Genomic DNA, 17,330 nt, shown 5'->3' with positions numbered 1-17,330 from the left:
AACGCCACTGTTCTTCCTCTCTCTGTGAACACATTTCTTTAACACTAAAATCATTTACTGACTTTTGCACAAAATATCCAAATTTAAAAGATGTTGCAGAAGTCCTGTGGGTCAGAGCATTCAATCTGGAAACAAAGTGATGATTCATTGATTTCATCAACACTATTGAACTCATTTTCTGTCTGCCTTTCTCATTAAACATTCAGCAATCTGCTTGCAGTTTGCTGTGACTGCACATTTCCCGCAAAGACTTCACAGTAAAAGCCTTCCATTGGAGGGTGCTGTTTATATCCTTCATGTTTTCCAGTCAGTGTATACAGATTAGCTTTGTTTAGTTAATTGTGATTACTTTACAGAAGTAACTGATTAGTTACAGAAACATATCCAAGGTGAGCAGGTACCCCTCCAGCATAAACTCTAAGCAGCTAAAACATGAATGAATGTAAAAGGTGTCCCAGCTGTCAGTCAGACTGTACTCGGTGCCACATTAGAGATGTGGTTTCTGACAGCTGCTCCAGCTGCAGGATCAAACAGAAGTCCAAACATCTTTGCCTTTGTTGCTTCTTATTATTGAACAACACAGCTGAGCATTGGTAATGCAGCCTTTAACATTAGCATTGTTAGCATATATGCAACAGAAATGTGGTCAGAAACTGGTATTGAGGGGCCGGCATAGCGAGAGGAGACGATCGCTGTTCCCACTCTCAAGTATTACAACCAACCCACCGCTGACTCGGTAAGAGTCAGGGGGTCATGCAGTGGGCCAACCCTCTCCCACTCAGTCTGAGGGGAACCCACACTGCACACTGGTCCTAATGTCAAACCACACAACAATTCCAAGGAAGGAGGAGAAGAAAGAAAGACTGAGGAAAGGAAACAATCAAAGGGAACATTAACAGATCAGCTTCTGTAGCGTCTCCAGGTTCTCCTGGTGACCAGCCGCTGTGTCCACACTGGCTCCAGTAGCTTCTCTTAATCTATTTAATCATTTATTAGTTAGGTGTGTAATTCTCATATTCTTTTCCCCCAACCTCATTTTGATCAGGACAAGTTTTTCTCTGAGTTAAACTAATAAGACTAGAGCTCTGGTCTCTGCTATCAAACTACAACTGTTAAACTAGAACTACAGATTTCAAAATTTTATTTTAGAAACTTATTCTCAAAGGACAACATGAAAGATTATATCATTTTTTTCCAAATTTTTTTTTCATAATTTTTAAACATTATTACATATATTTTGAATGAGTTGTATCCATGAAGTAAAGAAAAAAAAACATGTTTTAGAAGATCAGTCATTGCAGTACGAAACATCTATGAGATCAAAGACATTTATGAAACATTGCTGACAGTATCTCCTGTGACAACTTTGTGCAGCAACTCTAAACATTTTTGTAACTGTTGATCGTTCATGTCAGTTTGAGTTTGTTTGGTGCTTCTAAAACATTTTCTTACGTTACTTTGACGACATTTAGAAGAATTACTTGTTTGCTTTGTGTCTGTCTTGCTTTCTCCTGACATTTACTTCATATACACAATATCCTTCTGAGAACCAGCCTATACATTAATGTGATCTGTAATGGACATTTGTTTTTTTTATCTATATCTTTTGAGTTATTCAAGCTGCCATACTAGTCAAAGGAGTTTGCAAAGAAAAGCGTCTGGACTTCTTTAAGTTACTTGAAGACATTTCACGTTTCACCTCGAGAGGTGAAACGTCTTCAAGTAACTTAAAGAAGTCCAGACGCTTTTCTTTGCAAGCTCCTTTGACTACGATGACCTGGATGACTGAGAACCTTCACAGACAAGCTGCCATACTAAATCCTGATTTACTAGATAGAGGATATCCTGGGCTTTCCATTGATATCTCATATGTTTGGTCGCCTCTTTTAGCTCCAAATAGGCAGGAAATCACAAGAAATGTTCAATGGAGAGATTATTTTTTTGGAGTCAGTGGATACTGAAGTGCAAAGTTTCTGCAGAGCCTATCACTACTTCATTTGGCCATCAGATTAGTTCAAGAACAAAGCTTCATGAAATTGGTTTCCATGACAACCAGCTGCATTCAATCCTGACATCACCAAGCACAATGGTCCAGTGGTGTAGAGCACATGTCCACTGGACTCTAGAGCTGCGGAGATGTGTTCTCCGGAGTGACCAATCACACTTCTCCATCTAGCAATCTGATTCACAAGTATAGATTTGATGGTTGCCAGAGCAAACCATCCAGAAAATTTGATTATTTTTTCACAGCTGAAAAACAACATTTATTGTCTATTGGAATCTGCATCGTCCAATCCAAAGGTCACAATCTGAAGGAAACATCTGGTTTTGTTTCCTGTGATTAAATCTGAGCATCAGTATCGTGGGATTTATCCACTACATCCACACCACTGTTGTTCAGTGTTGTCATGATGGCGGTCTCATTAACAGCAGCAATTATGATCCAGGCTTTAGCTGCTTTGGTTGTCACATTCAAAAATATAACTTTTTGTATTCGTATTTACATTTTTTGTCTGATTCTAGATTCAAAATGAAAACATAACTGTAAATTCAGACACACGAGGTTGTGCTGAAAAGAATGATACCAAACAAGCCAAATAAAAAGTTTTTAAAGGTGAAATATAGATAAATAAAAATAAATAAATAAATATAACCACTCAAAAGTCATTAAAAATGTCCAATTACACCCTGGACCCCAGAGGGTTAAACATTTTTTTAAAGTAACGCTATAGTTACTTTTCAAGTAATTACTTTTAGAATCTTGTAACTCAGTTATTAACTAAGTTAATGTTTTGATGAAGTAACTTGTAACTGTAAGTAATTACTTTTTCAAAGTGACTTGCCCAACACTGCTCAGTACGCACTTTCCCCACAGACATGAGCATCACTGTCCTCAAACAGCAAATAACCAAGTATAATATTTTGATCTTTTCTCTTTCATTGTTTTCTTTTTAATGAATCTTTGTAACAATCTGAGGATGTTTCAGGTCATATTTATCCAGGAAAAGACAAACATGTAAAGGAGTCATCACAGCTCTCTGACCTCGTTGGTCCAGGTTCACCACTGACGTTTGGATTTTCAGGTTTGGACCAGTCACTCCTCACAGACGGACAGCTGGACCCTGCAGACTGTGACCTCTGACCTCTGCAGACACAAACACGATTGAAGCAGCTGACTGCAGATAATGCAGCTGTTTCCTGTCAGTAACAGTCCTCTTAGATTAGAGTTAAACTTTTTACAGGAAAACTGGACAAAACTGAGTTTTGTTAGAAATTCATTTTCATTTCCTCTCAGCTGACAAACACAGTCAGAAATTCAACCAGAATCAACACTAATTATAATGTCAGTGCAGAATTATTTCTGTTCCTCAGTGAGTTCAGCTCTCTGACCTCGTTGGTCCAGGTTCAGTACTGAAGTCTGGAGGATTATCTCTGGAGTCGTCACTTTCACAGCTGGATCCTGCAGACTCTGCTCTGTCCTCCTCTTTCTCCATCATCATCTTCTTGTGGACTTTAGTCAGTCTGAAATCACAAACACTCCGTGAGTTCACATTAACAGAAGTAACTGAGTTACAGTCGCTGACCTCTGACCTGTCATGTAACCTAGAAAAAAGGTCACATGATCCAGAGCAGCGATCACAGAAACATGATCTCACCTGCTGACTTAGAAATTTAAGTCATTCCGAAACACAAAATGCAAGACAATGACTGAACATTACGAACAGCTCTGAGTGTGATACAGTCAGCTCACTGCAAACTCTGACCTCAGTATGAATTAAAGCTCTTTTATGGCCACTAAGACACTTTAGGATCACATGATGTCCACACATGATATCTGTGACTGTCGTAGTTTAACATGTGAACTTCATACATGTAACATTCATGTTGATGCAGATCTCAGTCCCACATCAGCTCTGCTGAATAATCTAAAGTTTCTCTCTGACATCAGGATTCATGTCATGTCATGAACACACCTCCATGTTTCTGTTTCTCTGACACACTGAATTCAAACAGTCTAAGGAAAAACGATGAATTTAACCCTTTAAGACCTACCATAGAACCAAGTCCGCCAGAGCTTATATTATATTTTTACATGTTGTAGATAGGGTTGCCAACCGTCCCTTAAAATACGGAATCATCCCGTATTTAGAAACAAAAGTACACGTCCCATATTGAGCTAATAAGGGACGCACTTTGTCCCGTAATACAGTGAGAATCAAAAGTAGTCTATAACTTTTAATGGAATTAACGCTTTGTTTGAAAACATAATTCCCAGCCCTCTCCTGCTTTGTGACCAATGAGCTGACAGCACACTTATGACAATTCGATTATGACATTTCAGATTACCGCTCATCTCATTGGTCGAGGAAAGGTCGCTTACGGAGAAAATACCGGAAGACAACAAATGACCACAACAAGAAGCATGGCCAACAGGGAAACAAACGCCGAGACTGCGGTGCAAGTCTCGGACGACAGTACACCTAAAGCTGGGCAGACACTGTGCGATTTTTTTCAGTCGCATTATTCAGCTCCGGCTCAAACTGCATGATTGACTCGCAGGGGTTAGAAGTTGGTAGGTCACGAGGGTCTCACACTATACCGCCTGATGCTCTGATGCGACCTGAGAGCTCACACTGTGCGTCCATAAAATTAAGGTTATAACAGAAAATCTGTCACTCTCTCTCCCTCTGTCTTTCACTCACACAGACACACACACCACCACCATAAACTTTGCTAAATCACTGATCGGGCAGCTAAGTGCATATGAGAGCATGAGGGTGGGAATGGATGTTTGTGTCTGTGTGTGCCTGTATGTCTGTGTCTATATGTCAGGTTGGGTATCAGACGCCACCTCTCTGGGGACATCTCAGGCCCTCCAAGATTTGAAGGCCTATCTCCCCCTACCACCAATTCCCCTGCCAGTGGCGGACTCCCTCAGACATCGGTGCGTTGGTGGTTCTTTGTGTTTGGGGGTGGGCGTCCAGGTACACACCGGCTCACTCCTTGGCGGCCGCTTATCGGGGCCTGGAGCCTGGGGCTCGCTCGGGCCACTTCGGAGGTGGGGTGCCCCCGACCTCTCGGCCTGGGGCTCGGTCACTCAGGCACAGCAGGCTGCCGGCGGAGCTCACGGGCGCGTCACTGCAACTCCCCCTGGCTTCTGCTCCGCGGCTGCTGAGTGAGCCCTCATCTGGGACTCTCCTCAGCTCTTTCTGGGACAGTGGCGCGGCTGCCCCTCTGTGGGTCTTCCTTGGTCTCTTGTGTTCTGGGGGCCTCTGGATGTCTGGAGTTTTGATCTCCTCCATACCTGCTTCATGCCCTGGAGGACGGGGCTGTGGCCCCCCCACACCCTCTAGCAGATCATTACATGAAGGAACCTTTTAAAAAAACAAGCGCGTCCATGCTCACAGGTGTACACACGGGTGATCACACCCACAAACTACACCCTTTTTGGCTTCTACCTCAAAGCACACTGTGTTCTGTTGATCTTATGTGCTGCACAATAATGTTTAATATTTAGTGTTTACTGTCATATTCCCATATATCATTGTGATGTTGTTTATTCTATTACTCTTGTTCTCTTCTGCTTGTTCTCTTTTTTCTTTCTCAACAGGTGATCCAGGTGATCGATATATGCATTTTTTTTTCTGCCCATTCTGTTGGTTTTTGTTTTTTGCCCTTCTCCCCTATCCCTCTTCTCCGCTGTTTCTCTTTCCCTCTTTCTTTCTCCCCTTCTTTCCCCCAGTCAAGTCTGTCCCATATTCAGCAAGTGAAAATAAAATAAACAATAAAAGGTGAATCAAATGGACCATTACGGCAAGGCTGGGATGGTAAAAAAAATAAATAAATAAAATCACTGATCGGGCAGATGTGATTGAGCAGCAATGTAAATCCAACTATTTTCACGGTTGTTGTGGTCGTGATAATTTTGTGATGCCACATCGAAAAGGCTCGGATGAGCTTTCCAAAGTTCTACAAGTTGTGCCTCCATTGCTTGTGTCCAGATCACACGCTGCACAGCCATGCTGCTCCATCTTTCCCCCCGACGTTTATGTGTTTGCGCGTGAGCAGTGTGAGCGGCTGTGGTGACACCCTCACGAGCGATTGATGATCGGGAGCTGGTCGTGAGGTGTTAATCGCTTCTCGTTACCCCACGTGTACTACACGACGCACAATAGAGGACAAAATCGGTCCGATCACCAAAACGGTCGCACGACTCAAAAATCGGCTCAAAATGGGCCTAAAACCGCACAGTGTAAGACCAGCGTTAGAGCAGCAATGTTTGTTCGCTCAGAGAAAGGGAAGAATGGGAAAAGGAAAACACCTGGCTGGAAAAAGTTAATATGGACATGTGCAGTGAATATCAGCGCTATGTGGCCAGAAGTGTGATAATATAACTTATTTTGTGTAATAAACAACTGCAAGGATAGATGATTACAACAAATACATGACTAATACATAAAAGTAATACATAGATGAATAATGATGATGAGTTAAGATGCGTAATCATGGGAACAAGTGGGTTTACAAACAGGAGCAGCTGATTAGCATTAGAAAAGCTGAAATAATACCTCAACTGAAGCCAATTGTACTAAATGCACTAAATGTGCACTGTTACAAGAATGTTTTTCTTTCTATTATATTCTATTATTTTAAGTTAAGCAGGACAGAGTTCTTTTAAAGAAAGATTTACTTATATTCTCAAAAGTTAAGCATGACAGGCTTCTGTTTAAGAAAGAGACCTGTTTTACTGTGTTAATGTTGTCATTTTGAGCTAAAAATAAATGTCTAAATGATCATATGTTTCACATGTGTTCATATCACAAAGAATAGAATATGCATCTACTTAAATCAACTTCAAGTCAAATGGTTAAAAAAAAAATTTCACACACAAAAAAAGAGCTAGAAAATTCACCACACTGAGAAGGGTGAAAACAACTGGGTTGCCCGGCCCTGGCCACGAGGTGTCCCTTATTTATTTTTCAGGGAGTTGGCAACACTAGTTGTAGAGCCATTTTTGGGAGCATTTCAAGTTGCTATACATCAATACAACCATTACAGCCTAAATATTAATAATATGCTTGCATGAAGTGCATAGTAATTACATAAATTGCAAAAAAGTGCAATAAGCTACAAAAAAATTGAAAATCGTTTTTGTTTTTTAACATATATTTCTAGTTAGAGAAATTTAAGAGGCTTATCCCTCAAAACTGTAACTACAAAAAAAGTTGCACAAAATAGTTTCCCACCACAGGAAATTTATTTTGAGTGTCTTCATAGTTTTATTTTTGAAATACACCAATTTCTATACACTGCAGGAAAAACGAAAATAAATATTATAGTGCAAATTTGCAAAAAAGCAGCATATGCATCAAAATAAAATATTTCCAGCAGTGCAATATGAGTCCTAAGCATCCCAGAAACAACACAGAAAGTCATAAAGTCAAAGATAACTTTTAAAAAGACCAGTATAGGCCCTGAGGCCCTGATGGTAAAAAAGACTACATTTCCGCGAAAATGACGTCACTTCCGGTTTCGGGCAGGTAATGGCAGACATGCAAAAGTTCGCGCTGATGTCTATTCCAACATAGGAAGTGTCATGAACAGCTGATCGGATCGGCAAAGCGTGTTTCTGGAATATTATGTTTTTGTTCCTGCAAGCGCTTTTTATGCAGTTTTTGCAAAGCTTTATGTGGAAGGAAACCGTGACCGAGGACAAGCTGATGGCATAAGATGTAAGTACAACTCCTCCGGTTTCATATGCAAAAAAAATTATTGCGCTAGCTTACATGGTTGCAGAGCTACCGGGATTTAAAAATAGTTACGCAAAACAGAGCGTGCCCGCTCCGACCGGCTCTAAAGGGTTATAGGAAACATGAAGAGTCTAGATCAGACTGCTTCCTGCTCTGCAAGTTCTCACCTCTGCTGACCAGAAGACCACAAGGTCTCACATAGACTCTGACCTGATCTTCTGGACTCAACTATGTGATCCTTGTTAAAGTGTTTTACATCTTTGCACCTGAACATTTCTAACAAACTGGCTTCACTGACTGTCTGATGTAGAAGGACTTTATAACAAATTATTCTTAGTGTATTATAAATATTATGCTATTGCTATTAATGGTTAAAAATTGACTGATTCATGTTCTTTTGTGTATCTGACTGCGTGTTTTGTGGTGATCTTAAACTTTATATGAGTAACTCGAATAACATCAAGTAGCGTCATTCAGACCGAAAACTCACAAGGAATAAATTTTCAAAGTCCTAGACAAAACAGCCCAAAGACAAGAAACTAGAAACACAAGAGACACACACTGACCAACTATTAACGGTTCAAAGCTTCAAATGCTAAAAGAAAATTGAGATCCACTGATTAAAAACACAAAAACTGCAGAGTCCAAACACTTTGCTTCATATTATGACTCATGTCAAACCCTCCACAGGCATATATGAACGCTGACATTTTTTAGAACAAACTGAGTTTATGTAATTTTTCCAGTTAAAAGAAGCGCAATGATCTATCAGACCAATGATTAGTGTTTGATGGCTCTAAAGTTTCATACAGATCTATTTAAACTGTTCATCACAGTAACCAATGTTTCAGTGCTAAGTTACTGACTGATAATCAGTGTGGATTCAATCAATCAATAATCTATAATACCGTGAATTTGTCTTCAAACACATAAATTTTGTCCTGGAATGAGAGTTGAACATCAGGTCCAAACATTACAGAGTAGAAACAAAAAGCAAACTTACAGTTTCTTCACACAGAGACAGCAACGACGAGCTCCACTCCACACCTGGACACTAAACAGGGACACACAGTTGAGCTGCTTCTTGGAGGAGGCGGGACTCCATGTGAAGCTCAGGCGGAGCTCAGCAGGAACAGTCGAGTTCATTTAACTGGACACTGGAACATTTCTCTGCTTTCATTCTCTTTAATTTCCATTAAATTTGCATTTGATGTGCCTGTGTGTGTCTCTGTGTTCAGATGTGACTGACTTCTTTTTGAATTTTTTGCTGCATGTTCATCTCCATTACGGAGATGTGTTTGTCACAAGATTTTATCTTTACTGATTTGGCTTTTAGACCCCAGAAAATGTTTCACTGCTCTTAAAAAACTTACTTAAAAACAGGAAAGTTTGAACAGAAGTCACTTTCACTTCTTTACAAGCTGATCTTTAAAATATCAACCTTTGCATTAAACTATAATTCATAATCACTTTCTTTAACTACAGTGAGTTTTAATGAATGATTTAAATATGTTCCTTTGGAGAAGACAAATCAAATCAGTCCATTAATTTCATTGATGTTGATCATTGTAGAAACTTTACTGAATGTCTAATAACATTTTTGTGTTTTTTTATTCAATGTAGCCTTCAAACTGGTCAGACTGGTTTAGATTAAAGTTTTGATATGAAACCTTGATGTAGCTGCAGTGTGAACACACTGATACCTGATCAGCTCTGACACAGTCACACTGTTTGCAGTATAAATATTTACACTGCAAACATTCAGAGTGAGTTTCTGTTTCTAGTCTATGGATCCAGTCACACTTTCTACCTTTCCCAGTGAAGTAAAGCCTGAGAGCAGAGTTGAAACCAACAGTGAGCATCATCAGCACCTGCGCTTCATTCAAATGTGGTGACAGGGTTTGGTTATTTGTTCAGCTGCAGGGGAAATTTCCTTTAACAGATGCAATCATTTAAATGTGAGTTTCCTAATTCTCAGTAATGTGCTGGGACTGAGAGTCTGCGGGATAAAGGAAAGTGGGCAGTGATGTAAAAACAGAGCAGTTCAAACTCTGTTGTACAGAAATAAAGAATCAATCTGTGTATTGTTAGTGTTTTTGTTAGTGATTTTCAGATGAAGCTTCACGAGGCTTTGAACCTTCCAGCTAACTGGTTCACAGAGTTTAATTTCTCAAGGGTCAGAATAAGAAAGACTTTATTTATCCCCAAAGCGAAAATTAAGATACAACAGAGCAGCATGACGTTGAAGATAAAGACAGGGCATAAACTGGCAATAAGATTAAGACAATAAATACACACAGAACATACAGTATATACACAGTTTTAAAATTAAACTGACTGAAAGGTGAATAAATAACTGTAAGTGACTAAAAGTGAATAAAGTGTCGGCAGTATAAAAAGAGTGCAGAGTAGTTTATGTTTCTGGGTGTGGGAAGCGTTCTTATCGGCTGGAGTTAAAAAGCAGAGTGGCTTTGGGGACAAAGGTGGCGCTCCTCCTCTCAGTCCTGCAGGAAATGCAGCGGAGGCATCGCCCAGAGGGGAGCCATTGAAATGTGGGGTGAAGAATATGAGAGGGGTCGTTGATGATTTTGGCTGCCTGTCTAAGGGCCTGTTGGCTGAAAACCTGTGCCAGAGTTCTGACAGGCAGGCCGATGATTTTGATGCAGTGTGCTGCAGTCTGTTCCTGTTCTGAAGGCTGAGGGAGTGGAACCAGCAGGTGATGGAGAAGGTCATGATGCTTTCCAGGAAGGCATAGTAAAAAGTCATCATGACTCCAAAGGAGTTGAGTTTCCCAAGGAGGTATAGCCGTTGATGACACCGCCTGAGAATCTCCTCTGTGCTGCGGAGAATTTCAGGAGGTTGTCAAAGATGGTTCCCAGGTATTTGTACTCCTCAACTACCTCCACTGGCTTCCGGTGGATGGTGGTGGTGACTGAAGCAGCCACGGGAAGGTCACCACCATCTCTTTGGTTTTGCTCACGTTCAGTTCAAACTTCTGCAGAGTGGGCCCTTGGTGTTGCGAGGGGCCTGACAGCAGTGACAGGACAACTGTGTCGTCAGCATATTTTACCAATGTGACAGTTGGGCTGTGTGGGTCTGCAGTCATCAGTGTTATAATATGTATATGTATGTACGTAAATATGTTATGATAAAGAGCAGGGGGGAGAGCACACAGCCCTGGGGGGAGCCAGTGGAGGTGGAACGGAGACTGGAAAGAGAGTAGTTGACACGTTGGTCAAAAAAGTCCAATATCCACTGGATCACCTGATCATCCAGGTGATATCGGGAGGAAAGTTTAGTGGCCAGGATATGAGGCAGCAGAGTGATGAATGCTGTTGAGAAGTCTGGCGGTTGAGTCAGGGAGCTCCAGATGTTTGGGGATGGAGTTCAAGATGAAGATTTTTGCATCATCGACACCGGCACGGTAAGCAAACTGGAGTCAATCCATCAGGGCTCAGTTGCTCTTATGATGTGCTGTTTTATGATCTTCTCCATGACCTTCATCACCAGGGAGGTGAGGGCCACAGGACGAAGATCATTCAGAGACTTTGTGTTGTTTTTTTTGGGGATGTGGATGACTGTGGAGTGTTTCCACAGCTGGGGGACGGTGTGACTGTCAGTGTTGAAATAGAGTCCGGAACACATTTCCTAGTTGCCCTACACAGTGCCTCAAAACCTGACTGCTGATGTTGTCAGGGCCAGGTGAGCTCCTTGCCCTGGTCCTCCTGAGAGCTCTCACCACGTCCTCAGTGCAGAGTGCAGAGCTGCCAGGTTTGAGTGAGGATCTGGACTCTTCAAGCTGGGCCATGTTGTCCGTTTCAAATCTGGTGTAGAAAGCGTTGAGGTCGTCAGGGAGGGAGGAGGGGTTGCTGCCCCCCACCTGGATGGTTCTGGGGTGAAGACCGCAGTATTCACAGAGGCCATGGTTTTGAGGCCCTGCCAGGCTGAGTGGAGGTCCCCTGTGGTCAATTTCTTTTCAACTGTGTTTTTATACTTCAGTTTAGCAGTTTTTATGGCCCTCTTCACCTCTTTTTTATCCAGAGCAGAGCCGGTGAAGAAAATCCTCTTTTTTTTATCAAGGATTTCCTTGATCTCCTTGGTGATCCAGGGTTTGTTGTTGGAGACTGTTTTTGAGAGGATAATGTTGTCAACACAGAAGGAGATGTATGATGTCACTGTGTCGACTTGTTCGTCAATGTCATCAGAGGGAGAAAGAAGGCTGTCCCAGTCAGTGGCTTCGAAACCTTCTTGTAAGGTCAGCATACTTTCCTCTGTCCACTGCTTGATATTTTTGGTGACCTTTTTAATCCTCTTGATGACTGGGGTGTAAGCAGGGGCCAGCAGGATGGTGTGGTAGTTGCTAAGCTGAGAGGGGGGAGGGGTAGGGCTTTAAATGCATCTGGTACATAGCCATAGCATTTATCCAGAGATTCATGTGCACAGAAACCTCCTGCTTGTTAAAAATAGGCACAGTTATTACAGGTCATTTTAAGAACAGGATTTGTGATACAGACCTTCTTTAGATTTCAGACTATCGTAATTTAAAGAAACTGCTGCAGCTTTTTGGACCTCACCTTTGTGTACTTTGTGTATTTGTGTAAACCAGACTCCAGGTTTATGAATTTAGTGACTTTTATATTTCACATGTGTATATCACCATGGAAACCTATGTTAAAGTCTGTGAATAATCTGAACTCCACCTGATGAAGTCACATCATGTGACTTTCCCCCTCACCCTGATGACCTTCAACTGTGCTGTGTAAACAAACAAAATGAAACGAGCTCTCAGTTTGTTTCTGCTCCAAGATCCGACTGTAAACACTGAAACCGGATGTTCCAGTTTCAGGATCTTGAACCCTGAAGATCATTCTTTTTTTATTTTTTTTTATTTTTATTAATGTCAGATATAATGCCAGATTCTACAGTTATTAACAGTTTTTAACAGAAGAATACGGTAAGTCACTACTATATGGGACCTACTCATTGGTGCCCCCTGAGTTTAATTCTATCTCATCTGCTGATCAGAAGGTACTTCAGTTGCTGCCTTTTTCAGTCTGCATGCCAAATATATTTGGGCTAAACAATAAACCTTCCAAGTTGCTCTCTGATGCATCCGTCAGCGTATTAATGTGTGTGGATATTAGAAAGACTTACATAGAAAAAGGTGCTTGTATGAGGTGAATCAGGCAAATTGCATAAAGCTCTTTAACTGCTCAGGGAGAGAAAGGTAACCAGTGCATTTACCATGAGTACTTGACAGGCTCGAAGAGTGTGAGAGTCAAGAAAAGATAAAAAAAACCACATCTGTTCCACTCGACTACCTGTTCAAAAAGGGCCCTATAGCATTTCATATGCCGACAGAGAAACATGATGTGTTTTTGGTTTAATTCTGGATGAGCTTCAAAAAATATGACTTTTAGACATGTCACAGATTCTTTTGAATGAGGCAAATTGTAAAAAGCTCTTTGAGTGCTCAGGTAGAGAAAGGTCCTTTATAACCAGTGCATTTACCATGACTAGTGGACAGGCTCAAAGAGCGTGAGAGTAAAGAAAAGACAAAACACTCAGCACTGTTCCACTCGACTGATTGTTCAAAATAGGAAGACAGCATTTCATCTGCCAGCAAAAAAACATGATGTGCTTAATTCTGGATGAAGTTAAAAAACTTTTAGACATTTCTCAAATTATTTTCTTGCTAACACACATAAGAAAAGAATTCAAAAGAAGTCGTATGTAAGCCACATCATGATTAAGAAACAACAAACACTGCATTTAGTTATGACTTATATTCAGTTTCTCCAACTAAGATTAGTCATCCTTTAATAAGATTTATGGAAATTATAAACATGTGATGAAGGCAAATGGAATCAGTCCAACATGTTTAATGGATCCTGATCATGTGCAGACTTTACTCTGTAGAAACAGATCTTTGGTTTTATAATTTAATGTTAATCTGACTACAGCTTCTGAGCTTCATCAGTGTGTTTGACTTCAGGCTGGTTCACAGTAAAGTTCACTTGTTAACATGAAACCTTGTTGTATCTGCCAGCGTGAACAGACATCTAATACAGCCACACCCAGACTGCTGGCTTTATTTACTGAATAAATATTTATACTGCACACACTGACAGTCAGTTTCTCTGTTTCCAGTCTACAGATCCAGTCATCCTTTCTGTCTTCACTGTACATTAATCTGCTAACTTTGAACGATTTTCATTAAATATCTGATCACTGGTCACTGAACTGATTTCAGATCATTTCATTCTGTTTTAATGAACATTTTCCACAAATTGTTCAGACTTTCTGTACATGCAGGTGGAGGAGCAGGGAAAGGTGTGCTGTTGGACGAGGGGTCAGGTGACTGGAAACAGTAGGAACACACTGCGGCCACCTACAGGGCAGGTGGGGAACAGCAGGGATCTGAAACCATATGAGATGTTAGTGTGTGAGAAGTTAGAACAAACGGACTTAAGATGCTCTAAGCGATCAAAGTTGATCTGAAACAGAAGATAAATCCACTGATTCTTTGTAAAGTTCATCTGCTGCTCACATAAATCCTGTGATGAAAACTTTATTTCACTGAATGTTTCTTCAAAGCTCATTTCAACCTGTTGAAGTCATGAATGAAAGTGCAGACTGAGAGTGGATCACATGATGTTTAAGGTGTGTCATGTGACATGCTCAGTATTGTCACACATGTCTAGATTGTCCCTGATATCATAACTGCTCAAACACTGATGATTATATTTGAAGGATTCTTACTGATGGCAGCAAAGTTTGAATGGAGCTCTCTGTCTGTGCTGATTTGTCGCCCTCTGGAGGTCAAAACATAAACTGCATGATGTCACTGTTGATAGGTTTGTAGCTTGAACCTATTCGCTGGAACGTTGAAGACAATATAATTACACAGCAAAAGCATTGAACACCAAGTAGGCAAAGTTCTTCGTGTTACGTGTTACGTGTGTGTGTGTGTGTGTGTGTGTGTGTGTGTGTGTGTGTGTGTGTGTGTGTGTGTGTGTGTGGTCAGAGTGTGACCCCATAAATGACTTTCCTAAACCTGCTGGTCTGGAAGTCCAACAGTTCATCTAAACAAAAGGCACTTAGCCTAAAACAGATACAGCCACGTTTATCCTGCCATAAAACAATAAGACAAGGTACGACCTCTCTCATGCTCCCAGAATGTAGGTGTGCATTCCAGTGTGGAATACACACCAAGCCTTTGCAGCCTGCTAAAGACCACACATCCTATCACTACACAATTGATTATACACCTCTAAGCATATATGGTTAAATATTTCTAAGCATGCTTAGAAATATTTAGATAAAAAACAATTAAATGACAATCATCAATACAAAACCTAACATTCCCCCCTTTTGACCTTTATGCTAGAAAAGTTCCCAGTTATGAATACCTCATGTCTGACAGTTTCAATGCAAACATTGTTATACGCAGCATATGTCAATCACCCTAAATTACTGTAAAAATACACAGTTTGACAAATGTATTAGCAGTTATCCCATTACTCATTGATCTCATCTGTTAGATTTTGTATTGTTGATTGTCATTTATGCTTAGAAATATTTAACCATATATGCTTAGAGGTGTATAATCATTTGTAGATTGAAAGAATGTCTCATCCTAGGAGGTCTGTAACAACTCTGTGTAGCATGAAGAGGGGAGTGCGTTCACTCCCTCTACAGAGTGTTCTGGCGTGGATCACACACCTCCTAGGAGAGGTCGTATCTTCTCTTGCTAATATATGGCATAGCAAACACACGTATATCTGTTTGAGTATAAGAGCCTTTTGTTTAGATAGATCTGCTAGACGCCTGGCACCAGCTTTGGGGAGTCTTCACAGGGTCACATCTTGATCTCTCACACACACACACACACACACACACACACACACACACGCACACACGCACGCACACACGCACGCACACACAGGCAAGGTACTCTTTGTATAAATAAAAGGACAGTGGTACGGGAGAACGGAGAGAGCAACTGGGGTCAAGCGAGGGAACGGCGCCTGTCCGATCTCTCCCGTGCACGAGAAACATGAAGAACTTTGCCTACCCGTGTCTTGCTTTGCTGTGTAATTATATTGTCTTCAACGTTCCAGCGGATAGGTTCAAGCTACAAACCTATCATCATCCAATGGCAAACTGCATCCTACGAGCAAACAAATGAATTGTTAATTTAATAGTTAAAATAAGAAAGTAACATTTTCAAACGCATCTCAGCTTCGTGATGCTTCCTCCAGGTGTGCAAATCACATGTCTCTGCAGAGTGGTTTGAGTTCTGCAGGGCGTCTCAAATGTCTCTTCCAGTTGTTTCCATCACTGTTCATAGGACCACAGTCCAAATGTATGTAGAATAAACATTCAAACATACCAGTTGGTTTTGTTGTTTGTCAACATGGGTCTCAGCTATCTCCAAAGCCGCAGACCTCTTTTCAGCACTCTAGTTTTATGGCCTCTACCAACCCCCATCACCTCACTTCAGGCCTTCGTCTTGTGAGGGGGATACTTATGACTCCTCCACTGTCCACGCTCTGCAGAAAAACCCCTCTGAAAAGGGTGCTAGATCCAGTTATCTTACTGCTGTTATGATCCCAGCAGTCTTCAATGTGCCAGCGTATGCACAGTATAGTGACACAGCATTAGGTGATGTTCATAGGAAACTGCTGTCATCACCACCATAGCTTCTGGTTCCTGTGCTTTCACAGAATCATGATGCCATCCTTAGACTCCCTCTGCGCTGTCGATGGAGCTTGGCACGCTCCCCTCATCCTTCAGGTGCCCGTCCGTTGTCCACAATCTCCTCTGTTGGCCTCTGGAAATCCCCCTTGGCACAGCTCTCATTCCAATGCAGTTTCTTGGTCCTTGCTGTGGCTCCAAAGTCTGATCTCATGATGGGCCCCAAACAGCTCGACCTTTGACCTCAACCACTGCCTGGGCTGTCAGCTATGCCTGGAATGGTTCTTGCTTCTCACTGGGCCTCTGAAGATTTTTCAGGAGATTACTGCTGCACCTGTATTTCCTTGCTAGGAGGAAAAACTTCTATTTGGAGAACATGTCAACAATCATCAAACCACATTCTTTAGTTCAGTAAACTTCACTTATAGGCCATCAAAGCCTCATCTGAACATGAATGCACCACTTGCATAGGTTTAATACCTGTAAATAAACGGTTAATCACACAAATCACTGCAACAATCATAAAAAAACATTTCATGTTAATCCTGGACCCCTCCTCTTGACGCATGGACACTCCCATGAGTCAACTCATCAAACCTGGATTCCTGTCTTAAAGAAAAAGGTTAGCGAGATCATGTCCCAGGTGACATCAGGGCATCTCCGCTGGAGTAGCTCCGTAACCCTGCAATAAAAGATGTTAGTGTGTTTTGCATATTTGTGAAGAGAAATTGTAGAAGGCAAAGGAACTCAGACTCAAGATATCTTAATACATGTGCACACATGGACGACCCCCCCTCATGGCCCCATCCATCCCGCACTAGATGTGTGCAGGACAAATGTGACAGAGGAAAGACCGCCCAGGGCATCCAGAACTTGCTT

The 17,330-nt window shown here is 41.4% G+C and overlaps 1 long non-coding RNA gene across 1 annotated transcript in view; it reads left to right on the top strand.

Moving 5' to 3' along the window:
- Positions 1-12,448: 12,448 nt before the first annotated feature.
- Positions 12,449-17,330, top strand: part of LOC120741589 — a 29,780-nt gene continuing 24,898 nt past the window's right edge. The window contains exons 1-2 of the long non-coding RNA XR_005697647.1: positions 12,449-12,459; positions 17,273-17,276. This is a non-coding gene — a long non-coding RNA (uncharacterized LOC120741589). The remainder of the gene's footprint in view (positions 12,460-17,272; positions 17,277-17,330) is intronic.

The sequence above is a fragment of the Simochromis diagramma genome, unplaced genomic scaffold, assembly GCF_900408965.1.
Source record: "Simochromis diagramma unplaced genomic scaffold, fSimDia1.1 OVJJ01000326.1, whole genome shotgun sequence".
NCBI lineage: Eukaryota > Metazoa > Chordata > Actinopteri > Cichliformes > Cichlidae > Simochromis > Simochromis diagramma.
This window is presented reverse-complemented; position numbering and strand designations above follow the sequence as displayed.